This window comes from Pseudopipra pipra, chromosome W (genome assembly GCF_036250125.1).
Source record: "Pseudopipra pipra isolate bDixPip1 chromosome W, bDixPip1.hap1, whole genome shotgun sequence".
In the NCBI taxonomy this organism is placed as follows: Eukaryota; Metazoa; Chordata; class Aves; order Passeriformes; family Pipridae; genus Pseudopipra; species Pseudopipra pipra.
In genome coordinates, this window is record NC_087580.1 from 32,248,549 (window position 1) to 32,266,789 (window position 18,241).

Below are 18,241 nucleotides of genomic sequence, written 5' to 3' on the forward strand. Positions count from 1 at the left end.
GTACCTAGAGATTGTTTTGATATGTGTTTACATTTTCCTTGAAAGTACAACTGATTGAAAGTACAACTGTTGGAAAAATGTATAAAAAACAAGGAAAAAGGAAAAAAAAAGAAAAATAAAAACAAAGAAAAGGAAGAAAAAAAAAGAAAAAGGAGAAAAAAAGAGAAAACAAGAAAGAAAAAACAGGAAAAAATTTGAAGAAAAAAAAACAAAGAAAAAAAGAAGAACGAGAAAGAAAAAAGAGAAAAAGGAAAGAAGAAAGAAAAAAAGAAAGAAAATAAAGAAAGAAAAAAGAGAAAATAAAAGAAGACAGAAAAACTAAAACCCAACAAGTCCGATCCTCCCCCACCGCAGGGAATACAACTCCCACAATGCACCGCGCAGGTGGGGGCGTGGCGAAGGGCGGGCAGGGGCCGTGGCCGCGCGCTGATTGGCTGCGGGGCGGGTCTGTAAAGGCGGAGGGCGCGCGGAGCGAGCGCCATTTTGTCCTCGTGGTCGGGAGTGAGGAGGACTCGCCTGCGGCCGCTGCACTTCGCTGGGTGAGTTGGCGGGGGGGCGGCGGGAGCGGGGTCTGGGGATCCCCTCGGGGGCTGCGGAGAGCGCGGCTGTGGGTGGAAAGGCTGGAGGGCTCGAGAGGGTTTAGTGGGGGGGTTCGGGGGTTCCCGGGGACGTTTTGAGGGGTCCCTGAAAGGACTCAGGGGGGAGGTTGAAGGTCCCTTAAAGGTTTTGGGGGGCTCTGATGGGGGTTTCGTTTTCTGAGAAGATTTGGGGTGTCCCAGGTGGGCTTTTGGGCTCTCTGGGGAGGTTTGGGGTTCCTGGGAGGCTTTGCGGGGACCTTCGAGGCAGTTTTGGGGTCTCTAGGGGGTTTAAGGTGTCCCAGACGGTTTGGAGGGCCCGTGGGGGGGATTGGGGGTCCCTGAATGGGCTTGGGGAGTCTCAGGTGGGTTTTGTGGGTCACTGAGAGGGTTTAGGGGGTGCTGGGGAGGGATGAGGGGCCTTTGAGGAGGTTTCGATGGGTCGAGGGGGGGATTTCAGGGGTTTTGAGGGGATTTTAGGGGGTCCCCTAAAGCCCAGCAGTGGGGTTCAAGGGATCCCCCAGGGGAGGGGTCCTAGGGATGCCCCCCAAAATCTGGGGGGGACGTGTGCCCCCAGTATATCCCAATGACCTCCCAGTTACCCCCAGTATGGCCCAGTAACCCCCTCAGTGACCAGCCAGTGTGTCCCAGTGACCTCCCACTGCCCCCCAGTATGGCCCAGTGATCCTGCAGTGAGCACCCAGTAACCCCCAGTATGGCCCAGTAACCTCCCAGTGCCCCCCCCCCCCGTGTCTTGGTATCCACCAGTAACTCCCCAGTTCTCTGCCAATGCCCCCAGTGTGCCCCAGTTCCCCCCCAGTCCTTTCCATTGCCCTCCCAGTGTCCCTCAGTAACTCCCCATTCCCTCCCAATGCTCTCTGGTTCCCCCCAGTGTGTCCCAGTATCCCCCAGTAATCCCCCAGTGCCCCCCAAAGCCCTCCCAGTGCCCCCCAAAGCCCCCCCACTGTCCCCAACGTGTTCCCAGATGCCCTTGGCCTTTCTGTGAGCGTGGCAGGGATGGGGGATGTTTTTGGTGTCAGAGGGTCCAGGGGGGCTCTTGGGGTGAGATGGAGGGTTGGGAACATCAGGGATGGGGTTTGGGGACAGTGGGGTGGGGTAAGGGGACAGTGGAATTGGGGTAATTATGGCCATGGAGGGGCCCTGGGGATATTGGAGACACCAGGGGGGTCTCAGGGTGTTAAGGGGAGAATTAGGGACACCAAGAGGATCTTGGGAACCCCAAGGGGGTATCAGGACTCACCTGCTCATGGTGCTGCCCCTCCTTATTCCCCCAGACATCATTAACCCCTCACAAATGTCTCCCAACCCCCATTTTCCTTTTAATCCCCTCTCCCTACAGATCCTTTTGACCTCCCAAGACCCCTTTTAACTCCCCTAAATGCACCCAAAGCACCCCAAAACCCCCAAATTCTAATCCAACCCCCCCCCCTCAGATCCCCCTAAATCTCTGCTAGCCCCCACCCTCAAATCCCTTCCAACCACCCCAAAGAGGGATCATCCGGCACCCTGGGACAGGAACACAGTGGGCTGTACTGGGGGCACTGGGCTGTACTGGGAGGGCACTGGGGGGGGCTCAGGTGTCCCAGGACAATGTGGCCCAAGTCCAGGAGAGATCTGGGGAGCAGTGAGGAGGTACTGGTCTGTACTGGTTTGTCCTGGTCTGTCCTGGTGTGTACCCCCAATCCCCAAAGCCCCTCCCCAGCTCCCCCAGGACCCTCCCGCACCCCAAAGCCCCCCAGGCCCCTGACTTGGTCCTGCTGCCCCTTGAGCATCTGCAGCTGCTGCAGAACCAGGCATTTCATCAGCAAATGTGCAGGTGACCCCAAGCTGGGGGTGTGTTGATGTGCTGGAAGGCAGGAGGGCTCTGCAGAGGGACCTGGCCCAGCTGGATCCATGGGCTGATTGCAAGGGGATGAGGTTCCAGCAGGCCAAGGGCCGGGTCCTGCCCTTTGGCCACAAGAAGCCCCGTCAGCCCCCCGGGCTGGGGCCAGAGTGTCTGGAGAGCAGGCAGGCAGAAAGGGAGCTGGGAGTGGGGATGGACAGGGAGCTGAAGAGGAAGCAGAGTGTGGCCAGGTGGCCAAGAGGGCCAATGGCTGGTGTCCTGTGTGAGGAAGAGTGTGTCAGCAGGAGCAGGGAAGTGCTTGTTGGGCTGGAGTGAGCGCTGGTGAGGCCACCCCTGGAGTGCTGTGTCCAGCTCTGGGCCCCTGAGTTGAGGAAGGCCCTGGAGGGGCTGGAGCAGGAGCAGAGAAGAGCAGCGAGGCTGGGGAAGGGAGTGGAGCACAAGTGGTGTGAGGAGAGGCTGAGGGAGCTGGGGGTGTTGAGGCTGGAGAAGAGGAGGCTCAGGGGAGACCTCCTGACTGTCTGCAAGTCCCTGCCAGGAGGTTGGAGCCAGGTGGGGGTGGGGCTGTTCTGGCAGAAACTGCCCAGGGCTGGGTCTTCAGCCGGGGGTGTTGGTACCAGGCAGTGCTGGGGCCAAGCAGAGCACGAGGCCTCTTGCAGAGCCCTGGAGCAGCCTCCCACTTGCCAGCCCTGCCCTGTTGGGGTGACACTGTCCCTTCCCTACAGGACACTCTCCCCGAAATCTTTGGGGGGCCCTTTTGTATATATTCTTGGTTACTGATTCTTGCTGGGGAGCTGAGGGAGCCTCTGCAACCCCGTCTATGGGGCACAATCTCCTCTCCAGATCTTGACTCACTGCAGACTTTGCAGGGAAATCTGTGCTGGCAGCCCGAGTATGTCCCGAACCTCTGCACTCCCCCAGGATATTTGGGACAGGTTTCACCTTCCTGGGCACCCGTGGGATCGGGGGGACGATTGTTCTCCTGCTGTTGCTGCTCCACCTCTGTCCCTGCCCTTCCTGCCGCTGTGGGGTGAGCGGAGCGGCCACGATGGGAAAGGGGCGAGAGAAGCGAAAAGAGCGGGTGGGACCCCCAAAGGGAGCGTGAGGGGCGGTGGGTCACCCCCAAAGGGAGCTGGGGGGAGTTGGGGTTTGGGGGGCGGGTGGGAAAGGGGTGGGAGAGGGCGCTAAGGGGAGTGGGGAGAGCGGGAGCGGGGTTGTCATGGGGGAGCCTCGGTGTCCCCATGCCTTGATCCCTGGAGAGTGGGGGAGGCTGGAGAGAGGGGGAGCTGAGAGAGCCCCGAGAGCCTGGAGAGGAAGCGCAGAGAAGGGGAAGCCTGGACAGTGGGGACCCCTGGGATCCCCGGGACAACAGAGTGGAGAACCTGGAGAGGGGGAATGTCTGAGAACGCAGTACCCTGAAGGTGACAGTCACAGGAGAAGGGACCCCTGGGACCCCCAACACTCCCAGCATCCCTAAGTGGGACCCCCAGCATTGCAGAGAGGGGAGACCCTCCAAAGCCAAGACGGGAGAGACCAGAGAAGGGGGAACTCCTGTGAGAGTATTTTTGGCTGAATCTTGATATTTTATAGTATTTTTTAGCTGAATCTCAAATTTTTGCAGTTTGTGGGGAGTTCATCTCACTATTTCTGAGGGTTTTTTTTTTCCTGAATCTTGTTGGTTTGGGTTTTTCTGGGCTGAATCTTGGTGTTTGGGCGGTTTTTATGGACACAGGATGCCCGGTGAGTTCTAGAGATGGACTTGGGCAGGAGGAACCCCCAGGCCAATGCGCTTAGCCCTTGTTTTCCCCCCATCAGGGTTTGTCCTTCCCAAAGCTTGGGCAGATGGAGGAGGAGGCTGCGAGGAAGAGGAAGATGCCTTGGGCCCCCCAGGCAGGTGAGGAGGAAGTCAGTGTCCCTTTGGGTGGGTGTTGTGCTGGCTCTGTCAGCCGAGCATGGCCCCGGCTGCAGGACAACCCCGCTGGCGCCGCTGTCCTGCCGGGGCCGGAGTTGGGGGGATGTCCTTGGCCTTCCCTGTGGGCCGGAGGCAAATCCCCTCCCTGTCCTTCTTGCTTCCTGCCCCAGGCCCCGAGCTGAGGACGGAGAGCCCGGAGGACAAATCCCCCCGTGAGACCCTGGTGGGAGAGGCCGTTTTGAAGGGCTCCCCGGCGCAGGAAGGCAGCGGGGAGGAAAAGGGCCGGAGATCCCCCCACAGGAGGGGCTCCAAAGCCATCCCAGGGTGCTCTGAGGAGGAAAGAGCCAGCCTGTGCCGGGAAGGCGACCAGAGCTTGAGCCAGAGCTCCAACCTGGTGGTCCCTGATCAGCCTCCCAGGAGGGAGAAGCACTTCAGGTGCTTGGAATGTGGGAAGAGCTTCAGTCGGAGCTTCAGCCTACGCCGCCACCAGTATATCCACACTGGGGCACATCCTTACATGTGTGGGGAATGTGGGAAGAGCTTCAGCCAGAGCTATGACCTCCGCATCCACCAGCTCATCCACACTGGGGAACGGCCCTATTTGTGTTCAGAATGTGGAAAGAGCTTCAGGGACACCTCCACCCTCTGCACCCACCAGCGCATCCACACCGGGGAACGACCCTACAAGTGCTTGGAATGTGGGAAGAGGTTTCAGACCAGCTCCAATCTCTTCCAGCACCAGCGGACGCACACGGATGAGAGGCCCTTCCGCTGCACCGACTGCGGGAAGGGCTTCAACCGGAACTCCACCCTCGTCAGGCACCGGCGCATCCACACCAGGGAGGGGCCTTACAAGTGTGGGGAGTGTGGGAAGAGCTTCACCCACAGCTTTGCCTTGACCAGACACCAGCGGACTCACCAATAAGAGAAGCCCTACCAGTGCCCCGACTGCGGGAAGAGCTTCGGCCGCTGCTTCCACCCCGAATGAAGCCCCTGATGTTGAGGCAACCCCTGGAGTCCAGTGACTGTCAGTCCATCCCTTTCGACCAGAAAGGGCCAGTCCCCTTTCCCAGGGGCAACTTCTTCCAATAGAACCGTTCTTGGGGGGTGTGGAGATTTCTGCCTTGGTCGGGGAGACCTTCCAGGTCTCTCCTGGAGGCTGAGAGCAGAGATCTCCCCCCGAGCGTTGGTCTGGTGGAGTTCCATCCATCTCTAATTAAGAATTATTGCTTTTGTGCCAGCTTGAGTAGAATTGCTTCAACAATTACTTTAGTGTAGAGCACTGTCCTATCTTATCCTGTACTCCTGGTAGTTTTAGTGTTTGTATTGTGCAGTAAATAATTGTGATGAAGATCTTTTGTCTGATCATTTGGAACCCTAAATAAATTGATTTCTGTCAATAGATCTGATTTGCCATCATTAAAACCTGCGGGACAAAAGTTCAGTCACACCTCTCCCATTCCTCTAAACTTAAAATGTTTGCAAGATTCAAGGCTGATAGTGGATCCAGGAGCCCCCAGCACCCCACAGTAAATTGGGAACTCAGATGAACCACGATGTTTTTCAAAACCTGGTGCCCAAAAACCTCCATGGGATTGTCAGACCCACCACATTCCCCCCCCTTTTCCACCCTTCTCCCTCTTCCTTCCACTTTTCCATGGTCCCCTCAATCCCCAGACCAACCAGGATCACTTTTGGGGTCCCAATCCCTACTTTTTTCCCCCCTCTTTTACCCGTTCCATATCATCCCCCACTCCCCAGCCCCCTCATGCTCAGTTTGGGGGTCCCACCCTCCCCTCTCCCCACTCTCATGGCCTCTCTTACCCTTTCCCATCATCCCCCAAACCTCGAGCCCCTCCCCCCTCCACCTTTGGGAGGTCCCACTCCCCTCCCACTCAGTTTGGGGTCCCACCACCCCTTTATCCCCTCTGACCCCCCTTTTCCCACTGACTGCCCCCTTCCCGCCACCTGCTCACCCGAGAGCTCCTCGCTCGCAGCCGGGGGGGCTCCCAGCACCACCAGTGCCCAGAGAAGTCCCCCCAGGGAAGGGGTTGGGTGGGGTCCTGGGTGGGCTTTGAGTATGTTTAGGCAGTCCTCCAGAGCCTGTGTGGAGGTTTAGGGTGTTCAAAGTGTGCTGGGTGCCTTATTGAGGGGCAGGTGCCCTCCCAGAGCCCCCCAGAGCGGGCTGACAGGGGGGAACACAGGGGGGTCCCCATTCCCGATCCATCCCGGGGCCTGTTCTGCTCCCCCCAAACTCGGCTACACCCCTTGGGATTCCCCCAAGCCCCTTCCCCACTGCCCCCCAATAACCGGGACTGGGGAGAACTGGGAAGCTTTCCTGGGATCAGGAGTGGCAGCAGGGGAGGGGGGGACACACGACCCTCCCAAAATCCTCACAGGGACAGGAGGGATCCAGGCTGGGCCCGAGGCCCCGGGGAGGGGCTGCGGCCGCCGCCGGCTCAGGAGCTCTGTGGGGAGAGAAAAGGGGGTGACACCGGGGTGGGGGGTCCCCGGGGGGGCACAGACGCTCTGGGGGGACACACGACCCCCTGGGACCCCCCTCACCTTCTGGCGCAGGTAGAAGCCGAGCCCCAGCGCCAGGGAGACGAAGGCCAAGAGGAAGCCCCCGGCCCCTCCTTGGCAGCAATTGCTCAGGCTGATGGAGCCCGGCAGGGCCGGGGCCGCCGGCGGTGTCCGATCCCGGCAGGAAGCGGGGAGGGCCCCGGGGAGCGGCGGCGGCGGGCGGGGCCCTGGGGGAGCCGCCCCGAGGGGTCCCCGCCGCCCGTGGCACTGAAGGAGCCGCCCCGGGACGGGCCCTGGCGGGGGTCGCCAGAGAGGGGGGGCGAGCTCGGAACGGAATCAGCTCCGGAGAATAAACCAAGGAAAACCAAAGGGCCGCGCCGGGGGAGTCTCCGCCGCCCCGGAGCTAAAAGAGCTGCCCCGCGGGACGGGCGAGGAGGGGCGGCGGTGAAACAGTCGCCCGGGGTGTGGCGAGGGAGGCGGGAATGGGATAAAAGAGAGAGAATAGAGAGAGAAATTGCTTTGTCTCCCCCCTCCCTCCCCACCCCAGCTCCCTTTTGTATACAGATAAAACCAGAGATCAGCATGTGATCTCTATCAGCATGTGATCTTCTATTCCCCCTTTTCCCCTCAGGGGAACAAAAAACAGAAAAGAAAACCTTGGGAAAGAGGGGGGAAAGCCAACATTGGAAAACTATCTTGTCTGAGATAAGTTGTGCTGCCAAAGGAAACGCTGACTCCAGAGGTGCCCTAGGTGGGGCAGAACACCCACCCTGCACACTCCCACACTTCAGCTCCACATTGGGGTTTTCCCCTCCCTGGCACTGCCCAGTCCAGCCCCTCCCTGGTCCCCCCATCTCCCTGCCCCTGCCCCAGCCCAGCAGAGCAGCACACTCAGGTCTGGCCCTGCAGCAGGACATGGAGGCCATGGAGCTCAGGGACAGGCCCTCTGGGTCTGCAATGCTCAGCACATCATCAGCTCAGGCAGCTCCTGCAGCCCCAGGGCCAGCCCCGCTCCCCAGCACAGCAGCAGAGAATCGGCCCCGGGCTCCTCAGGCCCCATTTGCCATCTCCAGGGGCACTGGCCACCACCAGCACCAGCTGGAGCAGCCTCAGCCCCTCAACCCCCACAGAGGGACCCTGAGGGCAGCACACGGACTCCAGGGAGAAACCAGCAAGGCAAGGACCCTCTGGAGAGTCTGCTCCTTGGCCTTCTTCTTGAGAGCCCTGGAGAAGAAGAGCTGAGGCTTCAGGCTGTGCCCGGAGCAAATGGAGCCCCTTGTGTGGTGGAAAGAGTGCAGTGGAGCCCAGCTCATGCCAGCAGTGCCATGGCCACAGGACTGACCCAGCCCAGCCCAGGGACCAAGGGCCAGAGCACTGAGGCCTCAGCCGAGGCCCAGGAGGGGAGGGTGGCAGGAGAAAAAGAGCAGCTCTCAACAGGCCAAATGCTGCTGCTCCCTGGCACTGCTGCTGTGCTGGACTCTGTTTCCTGCCCCTCTGCACACAGGTACTGCCCTGCCAGACTCATCAGAGGTCTCAGAAGGTTGAACTCACAAAAACAAGTCACTGAAGGATCCTTGACTTGGTTTCAATGCATTCCTCATTTACACAGGCTCTGGGTCAAATTCAAGATGTAGACAGTGAACCAGAAATGGGATGAATAATCAGTATTCACTGTACACAACTTTATTCCAGGAGAAAAACCACATGAAAACCCTAACCCAGCACCACAAAACCCTGAGCAGGCAGGCTGGAACAAGGAGTCCCATTCTGAATGCTATGGAAGAGAAAACAGGCCCTTTGTGCCTTCAGAAAAGCATCCAGTCATCATTTCCCTCAGGGCATCCTTGAAGAAAAAGATTTCTTAAGAGAGATGCCAGAGTTTGGCAGCAGGCTGTCCTTCTCAGCTTGGAAAATCTCTGCTAACTTACCTAACAATGGTACAAACCCCCCACCTTAATGGTGTCAAACAGCTGCATCTGCAGGGTTCATGTTCCAGCATTACCTAATGCACAATTATCACACCTCTTTTTAAAATTAAAGGGGAGGAAAAAAAAAGTGGGGGGTGGGTGGAGACTCCCCACCCCAGTCATCCATCAAGTGCACATCCTGGCCACTGCTCCGAAGAAATTTAATATATGCTAAAGAGATATAAAAAGACATCAAAAGCTTTCAGATATAAAAGTGCTTCAGAAGCTAGATTTTAATATTGCCAAGTGGGTTTTTGCCAGATTATAAAGTTGACTGAAATGCCAGGATACTGCATTTTGGAAGCGGCAGTAGCTCACATATTGCCTTGTATTAGTGGCTGAAGTGTGTTGCTGATTCCAAAGCTGGACTATCATCATCTGTGGGGGAGAGTAGATAAATAAATAAATAAAAATTGGCATTCCCTACCAACCCTGCTGCCTTGAAGCACTCTTTTCAAATGCAGCCTCCACAGGAAAAAAAAGTTAAGACCACTTTATTTTGATTATAGTGCTTTCCCCAGGCAGGAATTTTTATTTCAGTTAGAATCTTGGAACCATTACATTTTCAGTGAGGCATTTTTATATTTGCAGTTGACATCTTCATAGAAGAATGAAACCTTTGAGCAACAGCTCTAAAGCATGAAGGTTGCCTGCAGGAAATACTTAAATTATTTTACATCCCAATGGAGCCTGTTGTTTTTAGCTAAAATTTAATAAACCTTAAATCAATGACCTTTGTTTTACTGAAAGCCTGCCCTTTGGAAAACTAACTTTCCTGAGAAACATTTTTGGGTGAATAAATGCCAAACAAAGGGCTATTGAAATCTAAACATTTTCTCCATTTATAGCTTGTGAACATTTAGTTCCTAAATTCCCGACTGCTACCTAATGTCGAGAACAGTGGTGCCTTGGTTGAATCACATATCATTGATTTCAGAGTGTCACAGGGATCTCATTGACAGGAATCAATTAGAATCCAAAATCAATCAAATATGTTCATGCACTATCATTCATCAAATTTGAGTATCCCCAAATTAATTGTAAGCATGTGAAAGAACCTAGAAATAAATTTTGAAAAGGTACAAAAATAAGAATCAGTAAACTTTGAGAAGATAATAGTGCATCTGAGCATGTTTCATGCCTGCTGGGGTAAGTTAATGGTGAATCACACCTTCCCTTCCCAGCACAGGCTGAGATATATTCTTTTTGGAACAAGAAAATACCCAGGGACTGAAGGCAGAGGACACACCAGTCAATGATCCAGCATTATTTTATGAACAGCCTGTTACAGGCCCAATATCAAACATGCTGCCAGGATATCACAAAATGCACAAGTGTGTGACACTCTGAAAAACTGCACATTGTAAGTGAGCCACTGCACTTCAGGGAGAAAGAAAGGAGAGAACTACTGAATCTCTACCAAAAAAAGCATGAATAGATGTGACCACTTATCCAAAGAGCTGTTCTTGTTGCTGAGGACTCCTCTCTGAACACATTCACCTGTCATTCTGTCAAGGTAATAAATCCTTCCACTCATTACAGCACACTCAAAAGCACCCTGCTATTTAATTTCAGTGGAAAAATGGCCCAAAGTGTCTAAAACCTTTCCTTTTGCTCATGTAAAAGTGCTGGCATTTTACTTCCTTCCTGATAAGCCAGTGCCAATGGACTGGTGATTATTCTTTTCTTATTCAAAGCATATCAGTAGTTCCAAAGCACTCTCCATCTTATCAGGTGTCTGAACAGCACAGTTACTGAAAACAGTTTGTCCTGCTCCTCTCTCTTTCTGCCAGGCTATCAGATAAACCCAACTAACTCTCTGTATTTACACACCATCAAACATAAGCTGTGTCTTCAACCCACTGTAGCCTGTTTCTGGCATGTTACAGGTTTGCTGCTTGACATTAGTTGTACCCAAAACAGCAGCAGTGAATTAGCTTAGAACAAAAATATAGTCACTCCATAGCACAGAACACAAAAGGGACACAGGATAGGAAAAAAAAAGAGAAACATTTTGTGAAGGAAGAATGATCACTCTCATCTCAGCAGTTCACAGGTATTTATCTGGTGCTACTTGAAAAAGAGCATGGAAGCTGCAGGATTCAAATGCATTCAAAACAGACCTGACAAAGCCCTCAAGAGTAGAAAAATAATTTCTTGTTTTGTTTATTTTATTCTCCTGTCCTCTAGGAACTGTCTCTGATTTGCAAGGGGTGAGAAAGTGAAAGAAAGGAAAATGGTTACAGCATCTGAAAGCATTTAATTGCCTTTACAATTTTTGGTCTGTAACAAGACTGATTTTCATGATCCAACCTTCATCTGGCACTAAAAGACCCCCACAAAAACAAACCAAAAAAACACTCTCCCCCAAACAAGCCTCTCAGCAACTCTCCTTTTCATTCAGTGTCTCAGATACAGAATTTTCAGTGCTGACTACTGAGGAATAACACAAGATCAACTCCTTCAGAAGGGCCACGGCTTTGAAGGTTTTGCTTCCTGCCCAGCCCTAGGGAATAGGCACAGCATCTCCCTTCCTTCTTCTCAGGATGACAGGATATCCTCGGGATGAGCCCAGTGTTGGAAGAGTTAAACATTAACCTGGCTGTGCCCTGGGCACTCTCAGCTGGCTAAATGAAAAGTTCTGGAAGGCCAGGAGAAATCCTGAGTTACAGCTCTTTGATTAGGTACAGCCTTCTTTAGAAGCTGAAGCTCCAGCCCCTGAGGGGAGGCTCCTTCCCACCACTTCTCCCACTGACAGTCCCCCTAAGTAATAAAATATCAAACATAAAAAGACAGTGGCATTCATCCTCCACAAAGACAGGACCAAATCCTGCAGCCAATTTGATGACAGAAAAAAAATTTAAAAGGAAATAAAGAATACACAGAAAATTTCTTGATCCTTAGTTACATTTCCAGTATATGGAGAACTACACAAACTGTCAGTAGCAGAGTACTCAGAGTACATAAAGGAGTGTGATTTCACCATTTTGTTAAATATTGGTTTTACTAGATTTTCGTGTCTTGTATTTCTTTGAAAATATTCACGTGTGAGATTGAAAAAAGTGTTTCTTTCAAAAACAGCTCTAGAAACCAACCCAGAATTAGGGGGAAAGGGGTGAAAGAGCGGCAGTCACACGTACAAGAATGGTCTGAATAAAGCAAGTCACCTCCTGCCCACCCACCCTGGCACCTGCTGGGAAGGAATTTTGGAAATGCTTAGGAACAAGCTAGCACTACATTTTAGATATGACTTTTTCATCTCTACATCTACAGGACTTTAAACTGTTTCATGTCTGTAAGGGGGGTACTTTTGAATTAGATGATCAATGGAGCATAGAGGCGTGAGAAAGGAATCATATTAGGATGTGAAACCAGCCAGAGTATGGTACAATGTAACTTCATGGCACAAGCTAATTGTAAGGTCCATTGTGCTTTTTAGCAAGTCAACTTGATATCCCCTATTATCAGAGCTGAGTTCTTCCTTGGTTTTGCTACATATTGCAAGATAGATACATCTACCCTTGAAACACAGTGGTAGAGGTCATACATAGGGGTGAGAAAGATGATGATGGGAGGAAGATTATGTGGGCAGGGGTCGCTGGCCCCTTGCCCTACAGCAGGGCATGCACAGACTGTTGCTATCAGGTGATGAACAGGCAGGGTTTGGCTGCCACTCAGGCATCACCTTATACTGGGTACTGGCCCTACGTGGTGCAATGTAGAGCCTTTAAAATGGGGTGTCAGGACTGCTGGGGTGAGCGATCCTCATCCTGCCATGGAGACTGTGTTGTTCTACCGGGACGCCCGCTAAGCACGGGCACCGACCAGCTGCTGCAGATCCTGGCAGCCCTGACCTGTCTGTGTGGGTAAGCACAGTTTATTGACAGGAAGCAACTGAGAAAGCCACTGTTTTATATCCTTTTTTAATATCCTTGTAATTCCCTTTTTAGTAGTTAATACTGTATTAAAAGCCACTCGTAGTATTGTTTTAATATCCTTTAAATGTTCCTTTAATTCCCTTTTTACTAGTTAATACTAGCTGTTCATAGTATTGTATGAATGCCAACTGATAAAGCAGTTTTTTTGTATTCTGTTTTAGCTTTTGATTCTCTTTGCTAGTTTTTATTCTCACTGCAATAAAAGATTTTTTGTACTGTTTGAATGTCTGTTGTACTTGTCTTTATTCCGGGCATGTTTTCAAATGAACTAATACACAGGGGCACAGCTCTTTGGGGCAGGAGATGGGCAGCACCCTTGCCAGGACTCGGGGCAGTGGCAGGTCTCCTTGGGCCAGGACTTGCCAGAGCTGCTGATTTGGGTGCAGCCCTGGCCAAAGGGCTCCCAACAGCATTGGTGCCCTTGCCCACACCTTCCTTCTCGGTGTCAGCCCCCCTGTTTAGGATGGCCACCAGCCAGCACTTCTCCCAAGGAGGCCGTGCCAGCTTGTGTGGAAGGCCCCGTGCCCTTCCTGCTGCGACTGAGTCGGCGGCCGAGGGGGCTCCTTGTGCTGCCGTGAGCAGGCACAGGAGGGGAGTGTTTGCTCATTTCTTGAGCCGTTCCTACAGTTCAGGTCCAGCCAGATCAGATACTTCAGAGAGCGGATTCCCTCCAAGGTGGGGCAGGTTGGCGGGGCTGGGGGAGGCCCCAGGCCACGTGGCACTGTGTCCCAGGGCCCTTTGTGACACGCTGGGCACGGCCGGTGGGATGGAAGGGGGCAGGGTGTCCAAGGGCCCTTTATGACCCGCGGTGACAGAGGTGCTGCTGGTGACACGGCCCCAGTGTCAACAGTGCTCCTCGGAGCAGGCGACGGGACAGGACGGGACAGAGCGGTGCTGTGCGGAGCCCCCGCGCAGCCAACTCGTGCCTTACTGACCCGGAGCGTTTTAGAGGATTTTCTCGCTTTCAGGTGACCTCGAGGCATTTCCACGGGATTTGGAGACCCGGAGTTTCTCCGAGGTGTCTCTAATTCCTGTGGCAGGTGCCCTTGAGACCATTTTGCAGGACTTGGAGACCTGGAGCTTCTCCGAGGTGTCTCCAATCCCTGCGGCAGGTGCTCTTCAGACCCTTTTGCAGGACTTGGAGACCCGGAGCTTCTCCGAGGTGTCTCCAATCCCTGCGGCAGGTGGCCTCAAGGCCATTCTGCAGGACTTAGGGCCCGGAGTTTCTCCGAGGTTCTCTTTCTCTCTTGCAGGTGCCCTGGACACCAGACTGTGGCATGGCAGGGAGACGCTTCAGCCTGCTCAGGCTGTTCCGGAGGAAGAAGGAGGACGAAAGCCCTGGGGCTGCTCCAGCACAGCAGCCTGAAGAGGTGCAGCAGGTGCAGCCCCCGCAAGAGGGTGAGTGCTGGAGCTGGGCCACAGGGCTGGTGGCTGCAGTCCCCTTGACCTCATCCTGTCCCATCCCCTCTGGACATGCCCAGGGAAAGGGAGGGGGGCAGAGGGGCTGAACTCCTGGCAGCCGTGCTCCATCCACTGGGCATCCCGGGGCTGGCCCTGCCTGCTCCTGGAGCCCAGGCCTGGGCTGTGTTCTCCGGCCTCTCCCGCACACCCTCAGCTCTGAGCACGCTCGCTCTTTGCCAGATGCAGGCCAGGAGCGGACAGAAGAGCAGCTCCGTGCCCGTGGCCGCTTCCGCAGGGCAGCACAGGTACCTGCAGCCATCCCCGCCTGGGCTGGGCCTGCTCTCACTGCTCAGCCCAGCACCGCTGTCGCAGCCCTCCAGGGGACATCCCTCTCTTCCCTGCCCTTCTTTCTCCTGCAGACATTTATGAAATTCATGGGCAGTCGGCGTAGAAAGGCCAGGATCACACCAGCTGATGTCCAGGCCCAGCCTGACACCATCCCGACCCAGCTGACAAATCCTGATGTCAGCACCGCGTCGACTGCTGCCCCAGCAAAGTGTGACACCGCAACCAGTGATCACACAACCCACTGGGACACCACGTCCACCGATGATGTGTCACACTGTGACTCTGTGCTGCCTGGTCTCACGGAGGAGGCCGACGCCACAACGACGGAGGGCGTGGCGAGCACTGACGCCGCGCCTGTTCAGCGCCTGGCCGATACCCCCAGCCTGGAGTTTCTTGAGGAGAGAGCTGTCTCTGCTGAAGTAAGCAGCCTGTGGCCCCCCAAGCTGGGTGCGCTGGGCCCCCTCAGCCTTTGCGGCTGGCACAGTGTGCTGGGAAGGGAAGCATTTCTCAGGGGAAGCTGGGCAAGTTGCTCACTCTGGCAGCTGTCCACCTCTCCCCTGTGCATCCTCCAGGCCAGACTGTGGGACCTGGGGACCTGGGGCTGCTCAAGGCATCTCCAGTCCCTGGGGCAGGTGCCCTTGAGGCCAGACAGTGGGACTGGATAAGGCGAGGCATTTCCCAGGCTTCTCTCTTGCAGCTGCCTTCAAGGCACGACTGCAGGACTTGGGGAGCCAAAGCTTTTCCATGGCATCTCTGCTGCAGGTAGCCATAACACCAGACGGAGACATGCAGCAGAGACCCCCCACGGTGCCCAAGCTGGCCTGGGTGAAGGAGGAGGAGAAGGAGGAAAGCCCTAGGGCTGCTCCAACACAGCAGCCTGAAGAGGTGCAGCAGGTGCAGCCCCCGCAGGAGGGTGAGTGCTGGAGCTGGGCCACAGGGCTGGTGGCTGCAGCCCCTTGGCCTCATCCTGCCCATCCCCTCTGGACATGCCCAGGGAAAGGGAGGGGGGCAGAGGGGCCGGGGCTGAACTCCTGGCAGCCGTGCTCCATCCACTGGGCATCCCAGAGCTGGCCCTGCCTGCTCCTGGAGCCCAGGCCTGGGCTGTGTTCTCCGGCCTCTCCCGCACACCCTCAGCTCTGAGCATGCTCACTCTTTGCCAGATGCAGGCCAGGAGCGGACAGAAGAGCAGCTCCGTGCCCGTGGCCGCTTCCGCAGGGCAGCACAGGTACCTGCAGCCATCCCCGCCTGGGCTGGGCCTGCTCTCACTGCTCAGCCCAGCACCGCTGTCGCAGCCCTCCAGGGGACATCCCTCTCTCTTCCTTGCCTTTCTCCTGTAGCTGGTTTGCAGATTCATCAGGTGCATTTGGCGTGAAGAGGCCACTTTCATGGCCACTGGGGACACGGCAAACTCGGACCTCTTCAATGCCCAGACCAGCGCTGCCCTGCTGGATTTGCTTGTGGAGAATGGTGTCTACAAAGCAAAGCAAGTAAGCAGCCTGTGGCCAGGGCTCCAGTCCCCCAGGGATGCTGTGGCCCCTCACGTCGGCTGCGCTGGGCCCCCTCAGCCTTTGAGACCAGCAGAGTGTGGTGGCAAGGGGAGCACTTCTTGGGGGAAGCTGGGCAAGTTACTGGCTCTGGCAGCTCTCCAACTGTCCCCCATGTCCCCTCCAGGTGCCGGCCATAGTCAGGTGCATCCATCAGTGGCTCATATCCAATGTGTCTGATGAGCACAGGCTGGACAAGACTCTTGTCCTGCTGACCAAGGCACACCCCACGGATGTTGCAGTGACCCTGCTGCGCTCTGCCCCAGCCTGTGACAGGTATGGGGCTCACCTGCCTTGAAGGCTCACCTGCCTTTTAGACCCCATCCCCCTGGACAGCCTGTCCCAAATGGTGTGCCAGAGACATGGAGACTTCCAGGACACTCCAGCTCCTCTCTTTGCCAGCTTTGGCATGTCAGCCTCCAATCCTGAGGCCAGCCTGCCTCCCTGCCCCACAAGGCACCGTGGCTCTGTCACCTGGGCCCCGCAGTTGCCCAGGCCACAGAGCTGTGTCCCAGACCCCCCTGAGCCAGAGTTGTGACTCCACAGAGCTGCTCGCACCATGTGGAAGACACTCATCTCCTCCAGATGGACTAAGGAGCCGGTGCTGCAGATCCTCTTCTGTGTGCTGGAATACTGGCCAGCGCACAGGAGACGCACGTCTGATGGGGATGAGAGGGATGTCTTTGCCCTGGCTGTGAGTTTCTTGAGCTGGCCTCTGCTCACCCCCAGGTTGCCTCTGGGACGCCTTTCCATCCTCCCTCACCACTGCTTCTCCCTGCCCCAGGCACTGGGCTGCAAGCCTGCCTTAGGGGCAGGTTCAGGGACACCAGGCTGGGGGATCCCCCTGTGTCTCCTCTGGCCTGTCCCTGCCACGCTTGGGCCCTGCCACATGGACATCTGGGCCCTGAGAGCTGTCTCTGGGTGCTTTGTCTTTGGCAGGCAACTGTGGCACTCTGGGAGATCCTCCAGCTGTCCCACTCCTGGTGCCCAAGTGCAGTGAAGGACAATTTCCCGCGCCTCCTTCTGACTCTGCTCTTCCAAGTTTTCATCAGCACAGAGGAGATGTCAGAGGAGGTTGAGACCTTCTGGAGGCGATGCCGGGAGCAGCGCAGCCTTCCCCCCAACCCCAACAGGTGCCCCATCCCAGTCCCCTCTCCCTGCCACGCCCTCGGGGCTGGGGCCAGGGCTCTGTGCCTGACCTGGGCTGTGCTCTGCACACAGGTTTACAGTGCAGACCGTTAAAGCCCTGCTGCGCCAGCTGCTGGATGAGGACGTGTTGATGGCGATCGGTCGCAAGTGTGGCTGGGACATGCTCCTCAAGGCTGACAGCCACCACTATGCAGTGGGTCTGCTGGCCAGGTGAGAGCCCTTTCTCCCCACTGCCCCACACCCCCACAGGTCATTTCTGCCCTGTGCACAGGCCACCCCACACAGTGCCCGTGCTGCTGGGCCAGAGGGCCTTGGCAGCCAGGGATGGCTGAGCAAAGTGGAAAAGGCAGAAAGGGGCGGCTGCACAGGAGGAGCCACCTCCCAAAGTGCCCACGTCCTCTCCTGGGCTGGTGGTCAAAGACCAGGCCTGTGTGAGTCAGTCCCAGGAGAGCTTTGCCCACCTGGCTCAGGGTCTCTGGCACCTTTATTCCCCCTTGCAGGGAGCTGTGCCATGTCTCCTGCTCCTTCGGTCGCAGCATCGCCGTCAGCCTGCTCCCGCGGCTCAGCAGGGGAGAGCCCCTGTGGGAACTGCCTGCCCTGGCGTTCCTGGTGGAGGTGAGCCTGATGGCGAGCGCTGCCTGGCCCAGCTGCCTCCCCCTCTCTGCCCTCTCACAGCCGCAGCCACCCGGGACGGTGCCTGCACCCTGTGCTGCTGCCTGGGCCCAGCCCCGGGCGGGTCCGGGCTCCTGCCGGCCGGGCACCCTGTCACTGCTCCCTGCCTTTCAGGTCCTGCACTGCCTGATCCCCAGACAATATGGGCCCAGCATCCTGCAGATTATTTCCAGGCACCTGCGCAGTCAGTGCCCGGAGAGGCGTCGCCTGGCGCTCCGAGGCCTGGTGGTGCTCAGCAAGGCTCCCTCAATGGTGAGCAGGGGGCAGGGGCTGAAGCCGGGCCGGCAGCGTGTGGCTGTGCAAGGCAGTAGCTTGGTCTTGGCTGGCCTTTGGCAGCTGTGGCAGCTGCTC

General features: G+C 55.9%; 1 pseudogene; it reads left to right on the top strand.

The window, feature by feature from the left end:
• Nucleotides 1-371: 371 nt before the first annotated feature.
• Nucleotides 372-18,241, top strand: part of LOC135404975 (zinc finger protein 91-like) — a 193,377-nt pseudogene continuing 175,507 nt past the window's right edge.